Raw genomic sequence first — 23,081 nt, forward strand, 5'->3', positions numbered from 1 at the left:
GGTCAACAATCGGCCACGGCAACACCTAGCTCATCATGTCCCCCTGCTGGGGGTTCTAATCAAGCCGCCGCCACCTGGACTCAGGAAAACTTCGGCCTACAACCCGAACCATTACAAGGTGACATTGAAACATGTGGAGGTTTTCTTTTACAATGCTAATTAATCATTCAGCAGGCCCCGCGGTATTACCACGCTGACCACTGCAAGATCACACTCGTCGTAAACTCCCTCCGAGGTAAAACTCTTCAATGGGCCCAAGCTTACTTATCTGCTAACCCTATTTTTCAAGTGCCTTTTGATCGTTTCATCGGGGAGTTTCGTCTGGTCTTCGACCAACCCCGCAAAGCTGAGGAGGCTACTCGCCGCCTTTTGGGACTAAGAAAACGCAGCCGCGCTGTAAGTGAACATTTAATTGATTTCCGCATCCTGGCGGTGGAGGCTGGCTGGCCAGACGTCGGCCTCAAAGGTGTGTTCTATCAGTCTTTAAATGAAAGTGTCAAAAAACCACTTATGTTCACAGCCTGAAGCTAAGACCTTCGAAGAGCTAGTCACCGCCGCCCTTCGGTCAGACATACGGCTCCGGGAACGACAATTGGCGCGCTCACGTCAGGAAAAGAGGACCACCATTAACCATGTCCGTCAAATCACCAAGTCAGAACCATCTCCTCCTAGCTCTCATGAAAACATCAATCGACCCTCTGAGGAACCGATGCAGATCGGCCACTCCAACCTCACCCCAGAGGAATGTCGTCGATGTAAGTGTAGCACCTATGCTATTAGGCAGAGGTAGTCAGGCTACTGGACCAAATATAGGTTCGCACGGAGTGGTGTGTATTGAATAAAAGAGCCAAGAGTCAATAAAAAGGTAGAATGGAAAAAGAAAAAGCCGGCAGTTTACTGAATGATTGACAAACAACAATAAACATACAAATATGGTTCTTAAGTAATGTTAAGACACCTTTTCAACACCCTTTATGTTGTTTTTTCCTTTACTTTTTCTGTTAAAGTTCAAATAAAAGGTTTTGTTCAAGTTAATTTCAGTTTCAATCTATTTTAATTAAAGATGACCGGTCATTTGGTTTAAAGGGATTTTAGTTACAGAACTAAATTTATTTAACTTAAATTTAGTTTAAGCTTTCTTTTGAGTTCACTATATTTACCCTTTTCACTTTTTTGTAAATCAGTTTTGTCACTTTAAATTTACACCAAAAGTATCCTTTAAAGTTACAAAATATCAGATATCAAACAAAAGACAATTCAATATGCAAAGCAAACAAAGAACTGTTTTTCTAAATGTCCAATTGCTTAGCAAAATCCTTTAAAGTTTGTTAGCAGACGTATCCAGTTTTGGTAGTGCTCCTTTAAAGTATATTGGATCCACAGTTAGTGTTCAATCTCCTACCGCGACCTTGGCAGAGATTTTGTAGTAGTGAGGAAAAGTAAAGGACCACGTGATGCTCTACAGGCAGTCCGGATATCGTGCTCCTTGGGTAGGCTCGCCATCCATGGATCAGGAGAAGTCCAGAACGATCCGGTCCGGAACCGTCTCCCAATTACTCTCGGGGGGACTCAAAAACCTGGCCTGCAGGACAGGCCATAAAAATAATTTTAGTCCATATGCAAAATAAAACCACTCCAAAATGAAAGCGGAGCCGCACTAGAAGGCTACGTGACTCTTTAGAAACTTAAAATGGCGGCTGCTCTTTTTTCTTTTTCATACATCCAACTCTACTTGCAAAATTAGCTTCTTTTCACACAAATTATACCCAAAATACATCAAATAAAATACATTCATGTTTCGAAGTGTCAAAGAAAAATTATAAATAACTCAAAAGTACTGTTTTGTCATCTTTTCACAACTTAAATTGGTCTCAACTGGGCTCGCCTCATCACGGCAAAACCCACGCCACAAAAGTAGGCAAAATACAAAACAAAACTCGTCTCGTAATGGCATAAAATCTTATTTGGCTCACACCCCTCTTCCGGTCTGGCTAGACAACAGGTTTGCACCGTTATTTTAGTTTTTCACCGTAGTTTTTCAGCTAATGGCTACTCTGCTGCGCGTGCTTGCTGTCTCTGCCCTAAACAGGCCTATCTCTCCGCTACGCGCCGCACAGGTTGGGGAGGGCTCTTGAAAAAATTTTAAACTTTATCGACAACAAAAACAATTTCTCTTTTTAAACAAAAATAGTAATAAAACCTATAAATTATTAATGTGAATACTATTTATATTTTTATCCTCACAACTTTTAGCTGTTTTTATCATGTTGTTTATTAATATTTATTGACCTTTTTATATCATTACTGAGTGTATTTGTAACGGGGGTTACATAAGGAGGAAGGTACCTGTTTTTATTGTAGTCAATCTGGCAATCACGTTCATCAGTGTTCATTACGTTTAAACTCAAGAGCCCCCTGACAGAAGACAGGCCGCGGGAGGGTCCTCCATCTGTGACTCAGGAAAATAATTTCCTCTACGTTCCTGTCAAGTTATGCCACCAGTCCCAAACTTATGAATGTCAGGCTCTCATTGATTCTGGAGCTGAACAAAGTTTTATTGACTCTCATTTGGTTTCCAAGCTCAGCCTACCCGTCGAACCTCTGGACCATCCTGTCAAAGCGGCTGGGTTAGGTGGACAACTGCTCCCTCGCATCACTCATCACCTCCGGTAATCATCATGAATTCTTGCAATTTTACATCACCCAAATTCTCCATTCTCCTGTTATCTTGGGGTTCCCTTGGTTATGTAATCACAATCCTCAGTTCGACTGGGATAACAGCCATATCACCAACTGGAGCACCCACTGTATGGCTAATTGTCTCCGCTCCGCCATTCCCTCGGTGCCCCCAGTCCAGATCCGGTTCCGGAAGAGATCGACTTCAAAAAGGTACCCTCCTGTTATCATGGCCTCAAACCGGTGTTCAGTAAAATTAAGGCGGGTGCTTTACCCCCTCACAGGCCCTATGACTGCTCCATCGAACTTTTAAGCGGAGCCACGCTCCCTAAGGGCCATCTTTCAATCTATCTGGCCCTGAAAAACTTGTGATGGGAAAAATATATTTACGAATCCCTTTCTTCAGGTCACATCCGCCCCTCCTCATCTCCTTTCGGCGCTGGTTTTTTCTTCGTCCAGAAGAAAGAGAACCTTACGACCCTGTATTGACTACCGGGATCTCAACCAGATCACTGTTAAAAATAAATATTCTCTGCCCCTTATCAGTTCCGCCTTAGATTCCGTTCAGGAAGCGTGCGTAACTTTTCCAAGTTAGATCTCCGGAACGCGTACCATTGTTCGCATGCGTGAGAGGGAGGAATGGAAATTGCCTTCAACACCCCTCTAGGGCACTTCGAATACCTAGTGATGCCCTTTGGGCTTACCAACGCCCTAGCAGTATTTCAGCACCTCGTTAACTATGTTCTCCAGGATTTTCTTGATAGGTTTGTTTTCGTGTATCTTGATGACATACTCATCTGTTCACCAGACATAGAACAACACACCAACCATGTACACAGAGTTCTAGAACGTCTTCTTGAAAATCTGCTTTTTGTTAAAGCTGAGAAATGTGAATTTCACTTGTCCAGTTTCTTTTCTGGGATTCATTATCGAAGCGGGTAATATTTGTCCAGATCCAGCCAAGGTTTCTGCAGTTTCCGACTGGGAACCAGAGTCTCGGAAGCAATTACAACGCTTCCTCGGTTTCGCTAACTTTTACTGTAGATTCATCCGTAACTACAGCACTCTTGCCGCACCTCTTACCAAACTCACTTCCATCAGTAAACCGTTCGTTTGGAATCCCGAGACCCAAGCCGCTTTCAATAATCTCAAGAAAATGTTTGGTTCCGCTCCTATCCTTATTCAGCCTAATCCTAAACGTCAGTTCATTGTCAAGGTTGACGCCTCTGATACTAGGGTTGGGGCCGTCCTGTCCCAACGTGAGGAAACCACTGGCAAACTTAAGCCATGCGCGTTCATCTCACGCAAACTTTCCAAACCTTGCCTACTTCCGCACAGCCAAACGCCCTAACTCCCGTCAGGCCCGCTGGTGCCTTTTTTTTTCCGACCGGTTCGCTTTTACCATCACCTATAGGCCGAGTAGTAGGAACGTTAAACCCGATGCCCTTTCACGTTTTATTTATTTATTTATTTATTTATCCCCCCCCCCCCCACACACACACAAATTCTGTGTTTTTGCCCTGATTGCAATACAGATTTGCAAAGTTTCCCCAAACCTTAATGTTTGTGATTTGTGCATTAATTAATTTTTGCTGAGGTGGCCTTAGACTGCCCACAGTAAAAGGTTACTCTGAAACATGCCATTTTGTTACATTGGGGTGTTTGGGGACTCAGAGAACCGGTCAGAATCTGCTGTAACCACCATCTGCCTCAAGCAGTGCAGCTCATCTCCTCATTATAGAGTTGCTCAGGTTGTGGATTGTGGCCTGTTGGTCCACTCTTCTTCAATGGCTGTTCCAAGTTGCTGGATATTGGAAGAAATTGGAACACGCCATCTACACTGGAAGGAAAAACAAGACATCCAAGATTTGTTCAAAAAGCAAAATAAACTCTTAACAATTTTGTCATAAAGAACATACAGCCTTACCTTTTGCATCATCCTAACACTTTAAGCTTCATCCTACACTGGATTCATTTAATGAAGAATGATAACCAAAAACCAAATTATAAACAGAACATTCAGTGGGAAAAAAAATATTTCTTTTAATTTTTTTTTTATTCAAAATGGTTTATTATAAGCAATCAAAGCAAGGGGAATTCACAAAACAATACAATCAGCAGTTATACTTTTGTACAGAGACGTAGGATATTTAGACATTATTTCAAAAATTGTGTGAAGGGGAGTGAAAGGAATTGAATTTATACAATCCCACCCCTGTTTTCTACCGTGCTATTTTCAGTACATGATTTATCATTATGCGGTTCATAATATTTTAGCAGACAGAATTAAGAATCTTTAACTATCAATAAATCACATGTGAAACAACCCTCCCTTGAGGATGAGTCGCATGGTAAACTTGGCAATGTTTTTACGCTGGATGCCCTTTCTGACGCAACCCTCTCAATCCAACCGGGCTTGGGACCGGCACAGCAGCGGAGAAGGGAATAGGGAGCAGCCCGGATTCGAACCCTGGTTTCATGGACGGAAGGCGCCGCCAACCAGCACTAGCTAAACCGGCCCCCCAAAGATGAATTACTTAGTTATTATGAAAAAATAGACATAACTCTATTATAAAAATCAACATGTCACATGCAGATTTATCTAAAATATGTGCAGATAATTTTCATTATTCAAAAATCCTGATAATGATTAAAAGTATCACTATATCAAAAAAAGAAATCTTCATAGCACATGCAGATCAAGCATTAAAATATGGTCCTTGCAGTCAGTGACTGCCGCTGCAGGCCATAAAAATGCGCATTTTCATTTTCATTAGAACAATCATGAATATAAGTAGACATAACACTTAGTAAGTAGGCATTCACTTCAAATACAAGGTAGTTTATTTACACAATCTAACTAAAAAACATTAAAATAAGACTCAGTTCTCATGCAGTTAGTGATGATGTGAGAAAAGGTCTGACTGTGGAGCTTCCTGTTTCAAACCTTAATCTAAAAATAACATTTCCTTTATTCTTAAATCATTTTTTTTTACGATGAATATAAATGATGCTGGCGCAATTTACTTTTACCTTTGTACAGTACCAAATTTATCTTTTGTTGCAGGCTAAATGCAAATGATGTTTGCAAAAAAAAAACAGAAAGTAAACAAAACAGTTAATCTAACTAGAACTTTGGTTGAATGACACGGTTTATTTGAATAATAACCTTAGTTGCAACACCATCTGCAGATTTCTGGGACAAAGCGAATATAACCTGCTGGAAAAGATTCTCTTCAGTGACATCCAGTGAAATGACTTATCTCAAAGATTTAAAATCAGCAGTGACATTGTTTGTGGAAGTTAGAAACATCCACCTCATTGGTTTAGATGGTTTACACATTTACAAATGTGAGAAGTGAATGCATACAGGAGTGGATTCAGACAGCTGTTTATAAATGTCAGTGGTAGAACAATGTACCGCAACTCTGCGAGGTGTTTGTCAAGTCTCTCATTGTGAAAAGCAGTAGCTCCAACACGCAATACATTCATAGTGTGATATGGAATCCACAGGACAAAAAACACTATAATGATACTGGTAACCAGTCTGGATGTCTGAGGGTTGTTAAAAAATGCTGCTCGATTCACCTTCCTGTAAAGCTGAATGTATGAAAATGCTACAATAAAACATGAAGTAAATCCCACCAGAGTCTCTGTCAGCAGCGTAGCTAACTTCTGGGTTCTGGACGAGAACACATATCCACAGCGCAGCCGGTTCTTATCAGGGATTTCCTTTTGAATCACAAAAAAAGGGATGGAAAGAATCAGTGAAACCGGCCAAAGCAAAACCAGACACCATCTCATTTTTGTCAGAACCTGCTGGTGCACTACGAGCATGTAGCGTTGGAAGCTCAACAAAACTATTGTTAGCACACTTAAATAAAGACTGCAAGACCCGAGATATACTAGGATTTTACAGGCCAGTAGACCAAAGATCCAGCTGTAGAGCAGACTGTAAATCCACAGTGGGAGAGTCAGCAGACAGAGCAGGTCTGACACGGCCAGATTCAGCATCAAACTCTGGGTCATGCTGGACAACTGCTGAAAATTTGGCTTCAGAATGATGACAGCAATGTTTCCAGGGACTCCCAGGAGAAAGCAGAGACACAGAATCACTGCAGCTGGCACACCTCTGGAGTCCATGGAAGGAGAAGTGAGAAGTTCAGAAGAGGAGGAGATGTTTGAAGTTACTGCAGTCAAGTTGAGTTGCTCCATGACGCCCAACACTAAACAAATGATGGACCTAAGAGACACAAAATAATCAGGAATTCAGAGGATTCAAACTATTATAATATATCTGACCTAAAGTCAATGATCATTTCTGAAGTGGGACAAGGCAGAAAAACATTTGACCACAAAAATGCCTGATGGACAGAATTCTGTTTACAGTTACAAGAACAAAGTTCCAAGGAATAAAAAAAATGAATGACTTTAAATTTAGTGTTCACTATATTTTGTGTTACAGGCATTTATCCCAAAATAAAGAATCAACAGCATCAATATTGAAGCAAAAGAAGGAAAAGCCTATTGAATTCTTGTAATCTCAATTCGACAGTTTATGGACCCTTTTTATTTTTCCCCCACAGCATTACTTTATTATATTAAAAAAAAGAAAAAAAAAAAAGAAAAATACAAAAAAAAAAAAATACAAAAAGAGTAAAACAAATGATTAATCACCTTTGAAAATTGTTAAATTGATTGACTTTTGATAATAGTACTTCACTAGCTCCTAAAATTGATAAATTGATTCAAAAATCTTTCCTAATGTAGCATAACTTTGCACATGTTTTTAACTTTTTATACTTGATGAAATTTTTGCTATGAAAATTCCTGAAACAGTGTTGTGTCTATTTTACTGATATAGTATTATGTTTTAACATAATTTGCATATATTTCAGATGCTGCATTTGCCATGTTGATTTCTAAAATAGTTATTTTTGACGTAGTACTTAAGTAATTCATCTTTGTCATGTGCTTTATTGATACCTTATGATTATTAATTCTGTCTGATAAAACCTAGGAACCGGATATTGATAAATCATGTAATAAAATGGTTATAGTATAACGGGGTGGGATTATATAAGTTCGCTTCCTTCCACTCCCTTTCAAGCAATATTTATTAATTATGTCTAATTATCCTAAGTTTGATTAGTTACCGTATGAATGTATAACTGATGATTATATTGTTTTTGTGTATTATTTCTATTTGATTGCTTGAAATAAACCATTTCAAATCAAATAAAAAAAAAAATCTGATTACCTTTTAAGCTACAGGTTCTTTAGGCCTAAAAAAGTTGATTTTTGTCCATTTTGATGGCATTTATTCATAAAAAAATGATACTTTTTGCTTTTTGTTTCTTTATTACTGTACATCATTGTGCTAAAATGTAAAACATTAGGTAACTAAAACTATATAACGAAAACATTGTTTGACATGAATATTTAGACTTCATTTCAAAGTATATTGAAAAGAAAAAAAATCAAGCATTTGCTGTCAAAAGGAATTAAAAAGATAATTTTCATAAGAGAGATTCAAACATTTGCATACTGGGTTGCTACATTTTATTATTTCATGAATGCACTGATACAAAGCTTTGTTAATTTTTCATCTGTTTCAGTATCAACATAGTTACATGAAGTTATTTAGTGTTATTTAGAGTTCTTTATATATATAAAATTATGTAGTCATTTTTTCATTAACAGATTTGTGTATCTTAACTTGAAATTGGTTAATGTCAAGCTCTCAAAAAACAACACTTTTAAGGAAGTCAAACAAAGAAATATCCATCTATACACACATTTATAAAACATGGTATAATTAGTCATGAATGGATTGGAAATATTAAAAAAAAATTCCATTCCTAATAATTTTCTAATTAAAACATGAAAAAGCAACACCACTGTTTACTTTCAAATTGATAAAAACAAATTTCCCATTTTAATGTTTTTTTTTCCTCCTTGTGGCTCATGCAGCCACCGTAATGGACATCATAAAAATGGAATCTACCATTGTCTTGTGTGGGGTAAATGTATTAAGATGTATTTTTAAGGACAATATAAGTTGCATATATACATGACAAACAGTACAGGTTTTGAAAGGTTTAAAAATGCTAAAAAGTCCCTTTGACATGCCTGCGTCTCACCCCTACTTACTCTTACCCTATACTTTGTGTTTATGACAGGTTGTCACCGGCAACATTCTCATACATTAAATTGTGCAGGAACATTCTCGCACTATGGGTTTTCTGAAGTCTGCAAACTTAAATAATTGTGTGGGTCACCTGCGTACAGGTTTTGTACCCACAGAAACCATGTATCCACCTGTAAAACAGTTGAGAATAAGGCATAAGACTCTTCACTTGTCATGTTAAGTGTGCAACAACCTGGAGCTCAGCTCTTTGTAAAGTATTTTTGCAACATAATTAATAAAAGATAAATGCATACAAGAGTGGATTCATGCAGCTGTTCACAAAATGCAAAGTAAAAATGCAAAATACAATGTCAATGTTAAAAGCTACTCGCATCTGCAGCAGTGAACGCATCGAAAAATAAAAAAGGACCCAGAAATCACAAAGAATACTGATTAACAGCGTGGTTGTCTGTGAGTTGTGGAAAAATGCTGCCTGCATGCTTTACCTTCTTCTGGAGGCAAGTGAATCAAAATGCTACCACTAAAAAGAGTATAACAACCTATAAGATCCTTAGCAGCACTGGGATCCACTGAACGTCTGTCAAATATTAAGACTCGTTTTGTTCTGATCAGTGGTCACTCATCCAAAAGCTTCCTGTTTCTGACTTAAGAAAAAAAACATTTCCTTTGTTCTTGTCTCATTTTTGTGAGTTCTGTGTAACAATACCAGCAAAATAAAAGATGATAAGGTTATTTTCTTTTTTTTACATCTTGTTGATTCACATTTGAAAAAAAGATGTTTACAAGTAAACTTATTCATGGAACAACTAACCTTGTTTTGGTTAAAAGTCTAAATGTTAAATTTTATTTTCAACACCTCCTTAACTGCATCATCTCAGAAACCACATCATTTCCTGACAGAACAAATATAACTGGACCAAGATAAAATCCTCCTCAGTTTTCTCCAGAAAAATGACTCATCTCACTGTTTTAAAAGCAGCAGTGACAGTTTGTGGAAGTTAAGAGCATTGACGTCAGTGGTTCTATGGAGTCCTATACTGTTCATAATGAAATAAATAAATATTTAATTAAATAAATAAATATGGCCTCATGCAAATAAGCCATTGTGAAAAACAGCAACATGAAATAAAAACAAAGCTACTTTGGAAAATATTGTTTTTGAAATCCAAGGTTCTGGAAAAAGACAGAATTATAACAATATTCCGCATGATTAAAAATGAATGTTTTAAAATGCTGTTCTAAAATAATGAACAGGTTTTTGAAGCAAAATGAAATATATTGAATAATATAATGGCTAATTTAAAATCTGTGTGCAGCTTTTTACAATTTCATGATCTTTTTATATATTTATGAGAGATTTATTGGTTGATTGTGTATTTGCATGAGGCCATATTTATTTATTTAATAAAATATTTATTTATTTAATTGTGAACAGTATAGGACTCCATATGGTTCACCCGTCTCTGATAATTGCCAATTGACACCTTCTTTAAATAATTGCCTAAGTCATTCTGCAGGTCTTGCGGCAATCCTGCCAGGATCGCTGTTCTAAACATGACTGTTTCAGAGGCTGACAGGCTGGGCTCTCTGCCTGTGCTGTCTGTCCATTTCTGGACACACTCAGAATAATGTGTGTTGGCTTCCTTACCTGCGTAGGGGAAGCTTGATGGTGCTGCAATCTGTGGATCTGGATAAAGTTCTCTGATCGCAGTAAAAACTGGAACTTGAACGTCCACTAAAAAAGTGGATTCCAGGTGGTCCTGCACACCTGAACGCTGTTCAATAGACTGGATCTCAGTGACTGTGGCCGTTACACCTAATATCTGTCTCAAATCACCCATACAGGGAACAGGACCTTGCATAACTGTACATAATTGCTGGAGGAAATTGCGACTTCCATTTGACACACGTGGTAAACCTTCAGCCAGTGTTGAAACATCCTTAAGTGGGAGTGGCTGATAAATAGGCACAGCAGCTCCTGTCGCTATCATAGGAAACATATGTTTTGCGTCCCTGTGCTGTTTAGTTTCACTTCTTAAAGTCATACTGTGTTTCTCCACATATTTTCAACATTGGATACATTTCCTGTGAATTGTAAGGGGGGGGGGGGGGGTACAGGGGGGGAATCTGTCCCTACAGGACAAAGAACATCCTATTTCTTCACAGGATGCTGCAAGCATAAAGCATAAAGGAATGTCACACGACTATAAATCTGGATAGTTCAAAATAAGTTCACTTGACACTAAAGATAAAGCTGTAACATAATAAAGAATAAGATATTAAAACATACATTTTCTACATATTCCATTAGGAATAAAACATTACTAACAAACTAACTGAACATAATGCTCAGGAGGAATGTGCATTTCTTCACTTATCTTTCCATATCTTCTTTGTAGGGTTCATGTCTAATGCCTACCAGTGTGGGAAATTGTAAAAGGAGTGATGGACTTCTGGACTGGAGGTTCTGGAACTTTCTTCTTGATTGTCAAAGCACATGGAAACAATCTTCTCCATACCACTGGCCCATTTGACATCTGTACCCTTTATGACAGTTCTTTCCATACAGAGGCTTCTGAGAGGGACTGTCTGAATGAACCTTGAACCACTGCTTAACTAAAGAGCCTGCAAATAATGCACAATTGGATATCAAGCTTTTTTGCCTGGTCTGATGCTGAAGAAGAAAGATCTACGAAGTTTCAGGAAACCATTGTGCTTAAGCATTTTCACATGTTAACGGGATAGCCTTATACTTAGCCTTATATCAAGTTTAATGACACAGTCTTTTGGGGTGAAAATATCTGCTAACTATTTTTTGTTCAATAGTAGAATGAATGCTGTTACACTTCATTAGTAAGACCTGCAACAAGGTATTTCTGAGTTATTAGTACCCCATATTTCCTTGGAAGCTCAGAGTTTGCATTGGAATTCTGATTACAGCAATCAACACTTCACACTATGATCTCCTTAAGTTCTGGATAGCCATGGATCAGGCATTCAAAATGACAATACTAAAGATGAGCAAACACCTCACTACACACGTCACCTACTGATTTGTCAAATGCAGCAGTAGCTTTCTTTGAACCCAAGTTGAAAAGGGTAAAGGTTTAGACCTGCAGTTTAGTTTTGCATGGCACTGCTGGCTTGGGTTTTTGGACACAGTAGCACAGCTTGCAAGTCCATTGTCCAAAGAGAGTTCTCTTCATTGGTAAAATCCTTGTCCTGGGACTTCCCTTGCCTCGCTTCATCTTCTTGGAGACACATGAGTCAAATACATCCCTACCAATATTCCCGTGTTTGAATGAAACACAAAAGTCCCACCGATCTTTTCGCAAAATAAATACATATTAGTACTCATGGAAAACGTTGGGAAAAATTGGACTCCAACAGCCATCTCTCAAGAGCTGGTAACCTTCTGTTGCTATTCACAGTGAAGTTAGGAGATGGTTGTAACTGGGTAAAGGAACTTCTAGTAGCTACTGCAGTATAGTGTGAATCAACACTGGGCAGGCCCCTCAACCCGTTCTTAATGAAATCCTTGACTTCAAGTTCAATCTTTATCTGCTTGTCTCTCTTAGGTCCAGATTTAGATGGGGCCGGTGCATGTTTTTCACGGTCAATGTGATTGTTCAACCATTTTAAAAAAAAAAAAATTCAGGAAGACCAAGAGAAGAGGAGAAAAGTGCCTTGAACACTTTAACACTTTTTTCCATCTTTGAGCTTCAGTTGGTAGAAAAACGCCGAATTGCACCAGGATCCCTCTGCAACTTTGTTTGTTTTATGTTAATTATTGTGACCAATGTGGTGACGTACGACTGGCCGTGTGACTCTTCAAAAATGTATGGTTACTCTGAGATGCATTTTGCGGTCTATTTCATAAAGCTACATTTAGGATTCCCATAATGGTTTGCAAGTTACCTTTAGATATGGCAGAACAGCAAACTATTACACCAGTCAAATCACATTATGATAACTCATGTCACATCTGACTTAAGAAAAGCACAAATCTGAAGAGGGTCCTTTGGGATTCTTTTTAGATTGTAGATTGCAGTACAGCATCAAAATGTTAATTGGATTATGTACTGTTGAGAAAATGAGACATCAAAATCCTACTGTTTATTCAAACATTGTTTGATAAGACATAATATCACTTTTATAAGCCATTAAAAGCCATTTTACTTTTTTCATTTTTTAGCTGACTTCCTAAACAGAAATTTTAACAAAAAAAAAAACGACCGAAAAATGAAATCTTATGGAATTATTTTAACCTAGTGCATAGCATGGTAAACATTTTTACCTACCAATATGGGAGGAAACCTGAATTATGGAAATAACCTCAAAATCTAAAACAAAAAAATCATTTTTGTCAAAAAATGAATTGGGCAATTATTTTAAGAAGGTGACAATAATGTTACATTTATAAACAGTTTCTCACATAAATGTGAGAAGAGAACGCATACTGGAGTGGATTCAGACAGCTGTTTATAAATTTCAGTGATCCTACAGCAGACTGTATGTCTTTATAACAAATCTTGCATTATATTGTGTATCATCTCATGAAAATGTACGAGCCACAAGTGTCTGCATAGTATGGCATTGCCTCAAAATAATCTTAAAGACTAAATTTTATAATTCGTGGAATATATTAACCCATGACACAGCTTTAAAATATGAATATGTGAAAAACAGTTTAGACTTTAAAATGATTGTATCATTCTTAAAACATTATTTTGAACATTATTTTAAAAAAAAATGCCAGATAGCAGTAGTTCATCACAAAACATTCGCTGGACACTTAGCAAAGTCACTGTCATCTGACTGCTATAAATGCTGAGCAACAACAGGCATGTTAGAGGCTTACAGGCTACAAGTCCAAAGGTACAACTGAAGAGCAGAGTATAGATCAAGAACGGGATAGTCAGTATACAGAGAAGGTCCTACACGGCCAGACTCAGCATCAGACTCTGGGTCACATGGGACGGATAATGGATATTCGTCTTGAGAATGATCACAGCAATGTTCCCTACTGATGAGGTAGAATGAAGTGTGCGTGTCAGCAGAGCAGGGGGGCAACAAGAGGGGAGGGGGGGCAGGACCGGGAGAGAGTTCATCTTTCTGACAGCCTGGTGGGGAAAACTGTCTCTGAGTCTGCTGGTCCTGACCTGAAGACTACGTAGTCTCCTCCTGGATGGCAGCAGACTGTAGAAGCTGTGGGATTAATGGGTAGGGTCATCTGCAATGCAAAGGGCATTGCGGGTGAGACGGGTGCTGTAGATGTCCTGGAGGGTGGGGAGGGGGGCACCGATAATCCTCTCAGCCACCCTCATGATGCGTTGGAGGGACTTTCGGCAGGACGCATTGCAGGTGTCATACCACAACGTGATGCAGCTGGTCAGGGTGCTCTCATGCTCTCCATGGTGCCTCTGTAGAAAGTGTGCATGATGGGGGGAGGGGCTTTGGCTTTCTTCAGTTTCCGGAGGAAGTGGAGACGTTGCTGTTATTTCCCAACCAGTGATGCAATGTTATCCGACCAGGAGAGGTTTTCTGTGATGTGCACACCCAGGAACTTGGTGCTGCTCACTCTTTCCAACGTTGTATTATTGATGGTCTGGGGAGCATGCTGAGTGTGCGCTCTCCTGAAATCCACAACCATTACCTTCGTCTTCTCCATGTTCAGGAGAAGATTATTGTCTCTGCACCAACTGGCCAGGTGGCTCACCTCGCTCCTGTAGTTTGTCTCATCACCGTTCCTGAAACGTTGAAGCTGTGTGCCGGTGTCCAGTCGTGGGTCAGCAGTGTGAAGAGGAGGGGGCTCAGCACACATCCCTGGGGAGCCCCCGTGTTCATCGTGAGGGTGCTGGATGTGTTGCTGCCGACTCGCACTGCTTGTGGTCTCCCCGTCAGGAAGTCCAGCAGCCAGTTACACAGAGAAGCGCTGAGCCCCAGCTGAGACAGTTTTTGAGTGAACTGCTGGGGGATGATGGTGTTGAATGCTGAACTGAAGTCAATTCAATTCAACTCAACTTTATTTGTATAGCCCAAATTCACAACAACAGTCGTCTCGATGGGCTTTCGTATAGGTAATTGAAAAAGTTAAACATAAAATCAAAGGATCATGAATACATAGAATTTAATAGGAAAATATTGAATTGAACTAACAAACTGGATGATAAAACTGGACATCCCTGCCCTTAGACCCCCCTTCGTGGTAAGGAAAAACTCCTAAAAAAAATGGATTCTGGAAAAAACGAAGCAACCTCACGGATGCCCACATGAAGGAGGGATCCTCCCCCAGGACGGACAGGTGATTTACCAGAACTCATAGAGAAGAATGAACTTATCTAACACTACAACTACACATTTAAAGTCCAGCAGACGAGCTTCGTCCAGCCAAAGTTAGGGGGACGGCCGGGGGGCGCGGAGTCGAGCCGTAGACAGGATCCACAGCCAGGTGTAGGAGCAGGAGCAGAGACGAGGTACACGGCCAGGTACAGGATCACGGATAAGCCAACTGGAATCTGGAAGCACTCCCACTCCCACAGGGGAGAGGGAAAGAGGGAGAGTACATGAATCGCACTGCACAAAACAGAGGGAACCAAATGATGAATAATAATCAAGAATAGAGAAGAGAAGGAGGGGAGAAGTAGATGAGAAAAGAGGACAGAACCCCGGAGCACCATAGTTACCCCAGCTTCAACTTCTAGCAGCCTTTTAAAAGAAATAGTTATTGTTATTAAGTTTAATTTAAACACATTAACATTAAGTTAAATAATCTCTGAATACTAACTAGTCTGATAATAAGCCATTCCAAAGAGGAATGTTTTCAGTCTAACTTTGAATGTAGAAACTGAGTCGGCCTCTCTTACATGAGCTGGGAGCTTATTCCATAAAACAGGAGCTTGGTGTCAGATTTTGGATTGTCCATGGCAGAATCTTTGTCCATCATTGTTCCTTGTTTATTACACAAAAAACTTGAGTAAATCAGAAAGTCTTTCCTTAGTCTCAAAATATGTGCTTTACTTAAGAGAGCGAAGAGTGTTCTGGTTTAACCGTGTAGCAAAGCAACTTATAAAGTGGGGCTCTCTGATATCAGTGATGTCACAGTCTGTTGCTAAGTTAAACGGCATGGAACTTTAGCATTAGTTTACTTTTTGGTGTTTAGATATGAATCGATACAATCTGAAAAATAGTAAAACATTTGGGAAAATGTGATTATACAACATATGTACTCTATTTTTCAGACCCAGAGGTCAAACAAATAATATTGTGCATAAAGCATAAAAGCTGTCATGAACTTGATTTGACTACACTACCCATAATGCCAAGAGGAACCAAGTGGCAGGGGATTGGTCAGAGTGGTTGATAGGAAGCTTTTCTTGTGAACTGAGATTTTATTGTATATTTTCTTTATTATTAATGAATCCATTGATTACTAATTTACAAGTCTACAAAGTTTTAAATGTCCTAGAATGCTTCAATGCATCACCAAGTCCACCAAACCCCTCATGCGGGGTTCAGCTTTAAACAGCCAATCAGAGGTCGTGGCTGTTCCTCTAGGCCCAGCAGCTCTCAGATCAGTTTCTGAGCATGTTTTTACCAAAAGTCTTTTCACTTTAACCACGGAAGACAGGAGAGCTCTTTCTGTTCTAGCAAACCAAGCTGTGGGAGACCAGAGAGGCGTCACTATCGGGGTATTAGCTATAGCAATTAACTTCTCAGCTGTCATTTTGAAAGTTGTAGCAGCTGAAATCCACATGTTCAGCTTTGAATCCACAACATTGGTGAGAAATGTTTTCCTGTAGCTGTGATGCTGCCCTGTAAACCCAAACGAGTTACCAAAACTCATTTACCGCAATTATTGTAAGTTGATTAACTTAAAAGTCTGATTTTTCCATAACATAACAGATTTAATTTTGTGCTACTTGTATTTTATGATAAGAGTTAAATTAAAAGTGTTAATTTGTGCAAATCAAATATTGGCATTAAATTAGGAAATTAAGAAAATTTTGTTTTTAACTATGTGTATATCTTTTAATTGTATTATTTTGTTGTAAGCCGCCCTTGGGTGTCTAGAAAGGCGCCATATAAATAAAATTCATTATTATTATTAATTACACTTAATACAAAAGTTAAAAAAAGCAAAACATTTGCATTAGTTGATAAAAGACAGTGTGAACTTTGAGCCTACTGCCTGAAAAAATGCAGAGTATATAGTGCAATATTTTGAGGCATTGTTTAGACAAAGAGAGATAACTATAGTCTGTTATAATGCTTTATGCCTCCTTATTTCAACTTAGTTTTACATATGTATCATCAAGTCATTTCTGAGGGTCTGCAACCTGAATGGTAGTTTACCTTCTAGACCAGGGGTGTGCAAACTACAGCCCGCGGGCTGGATCCGGCCCGCCTCCATGTTTGGTCCGGCCCACTGAACAATATCAGAGACCCATGTTTTTTATTTTTATCTGGCCACACGATCAAGACCTGCAAAGAACGTGGATGGGATGGGATTGCAGGTAGATCCTGTGTGATGGAAATGGTGGCTGAAGAGAAATATGAAGTGGATTCATTGATCATGCCTACAGCGCCCCCTTTTTGGTGAAAATAGGAATTCAGCCAAATACTTGGAAATTGTGTAGAAAAATGACAAACTCCTGTGAACACTGAAGCCTTTTGCAGATTTTTGCGTGCTTTCGGAAGATTAGGTTGCGGTCGTGAGGCCGTGACTGGGATGTCGAATTACTGAATGCGACGTCTAGACGCTTCCTTTGTGTGAAGCGGGTGGTTGCGATGACGTGAAACGGCTCGAGCAGGACATTGCTCGCGGGGTGGTCGCCCGTGCCAGGCGGTCGCACGTGCTCAGGCCCGCTAAATGCTACTTGTAGCTTAGTTGATTTTTTCTTGGTTGGGTTAAAACTGCACACACTGCTACTATGTAAGACTGGAAAAGAAATGCCTTGAAAAAACATGCAATTCTACAATAATTACCCTCTTGGCACCTGAATTTATTTCCAGCTATGAAAATAAAAATCACTTTTTTCTTGCATTTAGATGATACATTTTGGAGCTGCAGTGCTTTGATGTACATTTGTATCAACAGATGTCAAGGGGTTAAAAAGAAATGTTCGCTTAAATTTTACACAACAGCTTGATGATGCAGATATATTTGTGATATATATATATTTACTTTTTTAAATGTCCATCAGAATCAGAGTTGAATATTCTAGATGACGATTTTAATTCATGTTTTTCCACTGCACTTTAGTCTTCGGCTGTCTTTGTGATTTCACAGACGGACAGTGGTAGTGCAGCCCCTGTGCCGTCCCTGCACCGTCAGAAGATCCCACGTGCCAAGTGGGAGTTTTTATTTGGAACCTCTGCAGAGGAGACTGCCGGCAGGGGCGAGAAACGTAAGAGCAGCGTTTTCTCACCTGGTAAAAGTAGAGAATTATCTGCTCCTTTTTGTTTCTTCTGTAATAGACCAGCATGTCATAGTAAGAGCAATAGTCCTTATTTTACCCATATGCATAATGTTTTTCTTTTTTGTTTGAACTTAATAGAGAAAGGCAGAGCAGAGGACAGGAGACAAGATAGAACAGAGTCAGAGTCACCGTTGAGTTTTCCATCCCCCTCAAATATCAGGAAAGAAGCTGAACTAAAGCATATCTGGGTTACAACTCATGTTTATTCAGTGTCCAGTTATTTTTGAGTATTAGCTTTGCAGCACTTCACAGCACAGACTGCAGAAAAATTTTCTCCATAAGTAAATGCACCCCTCAAACTCATTGAAATTCTAAGCACAATTATTTTGCTCATTACTACCGGTAAAAGTTATATTTCTCCAAAAAGCATTAACCACATTCACAGGTTTATCTTCTGTTCAATATCCATTGGATATGTGGCATTTTAATGTGGTAAATTGCGTATACTTACATTATTTACTGGTTTTCTACCTTGCTTTTAGTCTCAAAGTGCTTTACAGTCCCTCTCACCCATTCACATACTGATGCCTTAGTCTGGTGCAAACCTCAACCATCATGGTGACAATGTGGGGTTCAGTGTTTTGCCTAAGGACATGCAAGGAGGGAACTGCACCTGCAATTAACCAATCAGAGATCAACTGCCCCCCCTATGTACCACAACTTACGTTTACATCATTACAGTTTTGAAAATATCTTAGAAACTATTTGCACTCCTGAATTTGAAGGACAGTGGGATGAATTTGTAATAGAATATGAATATTTGACCAAGAACTGTAGCACTTAAAAGGAACTTCTCTTAAAAATGCTTTTTTAATAAAGCAGTTGGAAACGTCTGCTTTATTAAAATCAAATTACATGATATAGCAAAAATTATGTACAAGTATTAGACCTACCGTAAATTCCGGACTACAAAGCGCACCCGATTACAAGCCGCACCCACCCATATTCACGTGTTTGACTGCTTTTATACATACACAAGCCGCGTCAGAGTAGAAGCCGCGCATGTGTTAGCCGGTATTGTCATCCTGACAGATCACACCCAGCATCCCAGAGTGAGTGCATTTAATTAGCACATTGTGGGTGGTGCCAGCTTTGCCTCTGGCTCATGTATTTGAGTGTATCGACATCTGTCAAACAGCATGGATCTTTATTCTGTTCACAAGTCCCTCAGTTATGGTGTTTTTATTTCATTTTTTTTTAACTTATTGACAATCTAGGTATCTAACATAAAATTACAAACAGTAACCATATAATCAACATTACATCCCTCAGTTATAATGAGGAAATTTACATCCGCGATTCCACATTTCCCATGAGTCTTAGGGGCTAAAGGCGGGGCCAACGCCCGGCTCGCCATTCTGTTGTACGTGTTTAAGAATTAGCAAGTAGCAGCAGTGCATGGAGGGGTGAACGGGTACAGCTCTCCTTCCGCTTGTGTCGCAGCAGCGTTATGGGAGTAACAGGACTGGTTAGAAAACACACCGGTAAAATAAAGCAGCGGCGACTGAAAAGCGCGCGCCTCAGCGCGATACGCGCGCCTCAGTGCGGCGCGTGCGTCAGAATTCAGAAGCCTCTGCACTCCGCGGATGCCTCTGCGCTCCGCTCCCGCCCCGCGCGCTCCTTGTCTCCCCTTCCTATCTACTCCGACACCTCTGGCCAGGGCGGCTTCAAGGAGGAGCACTTCGTCCCCGTTGCGCCGGTGGACCTAGCAAATCGTTTCTGTGCAAAGCAATCGGACTTAATACTGTACGTTTTGTGTATGAGGGGCGGATGCGTTGTTACGTGTGGGAGCCTTCAGACTGCCATCGGCCCCGCAGCTCAATCAGCAGGAGAAGATGTCTCCAGCTCACACGGAGGCTGTGAGTTTTTCAAAGCAAAATTCCGCTTTTACGGTTTCCTTAGAAACCGTAAATGGAGTGTACATTCACTCCATGCGCTGTTCTCTCCGTCACGCAGCAAACCGGCTTTTCCAAACCCGTTGGTAACGTTGGACTTTTTTACGCTGCTTTTAACGATTGCTTTTAACTTGAAAGCTTCATCATAATGTAGCGGCGATCACGTGCACGTTGGGTCTAATGGCCCCAAAGGATTCTGGGATGCGGCCGGGCATGCGTGTTTCGTTTTGTTGAACCATGACTGAAGTGTCTAAGACCTGAAGTCAAGTCCATGCTGTTTGGCTGCTAAGATTTGTGTTGAATAAAAATGCCTCGTGGTTGGTGTCAGATAGAGAATTCAAACTATTCACCGAGTTCGAAAGTACGTACATGGCGGCCGCCAATTAAATCCATAAATTAGCCGCGTCACTGAATAAGCCGCAAGGCTGTAAACGCAGGAAAAAAGTAGCGGCTTGTAGTCCGGAAATTACGGTACTTTTAAAAATTTAACTAAAACCCAAAAACTAAAGTCAATTTAAACTAAAGTAAATGCCTTAATAACTTTTTTTGGAAATAAAATTGCTTAAGTTGATTTAATGTTTAAAATCAACATTTTGTGTCCAGTTGGCAAAACGCAAACATATTACATAACTATTAATGACTAACTTAATAATTTAATTTGTTAACATATAGCACTTTTTTGCTGTTTAAATATTTTTTTTCAAACTTAATTCTTATTTTTACTTAAGACCATCTTGAATGTATTCGAGACCTTTGGACTTTTTGATTTGGAAACTTGATTTGAATCTTTCAAAATAACTTAATTGTTGAATCTTTTTATTTACTTTGTGTTGTCCTGATCTATTTGTCTTAGCGTATGCATTGCAGCCTTTGTGTTTCTAAATGTATCATTTCTCCATCCAAAATAACCTGAACAGTGGAGATGATTTGTCTCCTTTTTAACTTTTGACTCATCTAGAGAGTCAAAATGCTTGTGGAGTTTAGGTAAATGGTGGAAATTTAGATTATTCAAAAAGGATTTAATGTTTTCCCTTGCAGGATCTACACCCTCTTCTTATGTAATAATTATTTAAGTGTATTTAATACTGAACCACGTTGACATTGTGACCGATATCCCTCTGTAGGTGGTTTGGAAGCCTCCACAGCTCCTCCCAGTGGGACCTCCAGTGAGTACCCTACCCCGGCGCCTCCATCCTCTTTGCCAATGCTGCTCTCTGCCAATCACGAGGTGCAGAATGTGGAGCTTGAGCTGGTGACTCCGCCCCCTGCTGTCACTGGAACTTCCCCGAAGACTGGCATCATTTGCCGGACATTAAAGTACTTGGAAACCGACCTGGACGCCATCCCCATCCCACTTCGCTGCTACCGAGAGACGGACATCGATGAGCTGCTGCAGGGGGAGCAGGACGACGCCGACTCTGCGTTTGGCAGCAACCGCAGTGTTCAAAGCACCTCCGGGGCTGGCAGCAGCCCTCTTGGTGGGCTGGCCTGAGGCAGGACAGACGGGCAATCGGAAATGAAGAGAGGAAGTGGAGGAGAGGAGGAAGAGGAGGTAGGGGAAGAAGACAAGGAAGAGGAAATGGTGAGCTGGGCAAGTGTGAGAATGCAAGGAGGAAGCAGGAAGCAGCAGTATGCAGTTATGGAGGAGCCAGAGGTGTTTGGACACCTGATGAGGTGAACACTGAGGCAGCAGCCTGTGAACACAAACAGATCACAGCATCAAAGACACAACCTTTCCTGACCTACTTGTTGATCTAAATTTGGATTCCAGATTGTCATAAAAAGACATTTTTGCTTCAATTATTGAAAAGTTTTATAAGAAATGCAGCAGTATTTTACAACAATGCAAAGCTAGAGACATTTTATTGGATTATTTCTCTTTGCATTTGTGAGCAAGAGTTTGTATCTCTAGTTTCATTCCTGTCATCAAAAACACAAAGAAAATGGAGAATTAAATGTTCAACACTTTTCTACAGGGACTTTCCAAAGTGTCTACATTTCCTCTTCTTTGTGTTGCTGAAATTATTTTTAAAAAAACACACAAATACAAAAAGAAATCCATCTTCATAACTTTCAGAGACAACACATGTCTCAACTAGTCTTTTTAAATTTATTGTGATAAGAATTTGTGAGAAGTGCAACCAAACAACTGAACTCTGGTCCAACTAAAACCAAACTCTGGTGTGTCGCTGAAAGTGGGAATGGAAATGGATCAAAGAAGAGAATAGAAACTAAGCATGCAACTAGAGCAGGGGTCGGCAACCCAAAAGGTTGAAAGAGCCAAATTGGACGGAAAAAAAAATATGTCTGGAGCTGCAAAATATTAAAAGCCCTATTTAAGCCTTATAATGAGGGCAACACATGCAATGTGCATCTATATTAGCCTGCTATCAAAATGACTAAGTTGCTTCAAACACATAATGAGCATTACTAACGATTAAATGTTTATTTGCCCTGCAATGCACTGTGCGGAGACAACGCGTCACGTGACTGCTCTCTTGTGTGAGTTTAACTTCATTACTATATTGTACAGGGAAGATAAAGTCAAACTGCAAGCATAGTGACTTTATTGGAGAGCTGTACATGTCCATACACTGCACAACCCCAAATGGTTTCTAGCAGTAATGGATTGGATGCTCAGTGAATTTCCTTATCAGGATCAAGCTCATTAATTTAGGCACACTCACAAAGCCAAAACAGCATGGAAGTGACTTCAATTCACAACACTCTCACTCAAGGTCTTACCCCAAATCTCCCCACGTCCCATGAGCCTTAGGGGCTGAAGGCGGGGCTAACCCCCGGGTCGCTACAATATCAAGGAATCCTGTTTCATTGCTTTGATAAAATTAAAGAAATGTAATAGAGAAATCCGATTTT

General features: G+C 39.8%; 1 long non-coding RNA gene across 1 annotated transcript; it reads right to left on the reverse strand.

The window, feature by feature from the left end:
* Nucleotides 1-4,700: 4,700 nt before the first annotated feature.
* LOC111947107 (uncharacterized) lies at nucleotides 4,701-10,632 on the reverse strand. Its single transcript, XR_013654080.1, has 3 exons — nucleotides 10,476-10,632; nucleotides 6,807-6,919; nucleotides 4,701-6,408 (listed from the first exon to the last, which is right to left on the reverse strand). It is a non-coding gene; the product is annotated as an uncharacterized LOC111947107 (long non-coding RNA).
* Between the last annotated feature and the right edge of the window lie 12,449 nt (nucleotides 10,633-23,081).

Source organism: Oryzias latipes, chromosome 24 (assembly GCF_053564925.1).
Source record: "Oryzias latipes strain Hd-rR chromosome 24, Olatipes_Hd-rR_3.1".
Classification (NCBI taxonomy): Eukaryota; Metazoa; Chordata; class Actinopteri; order Beloniformes; family Adrianichthyidae; genus Oryzias; species Oryzias latipes.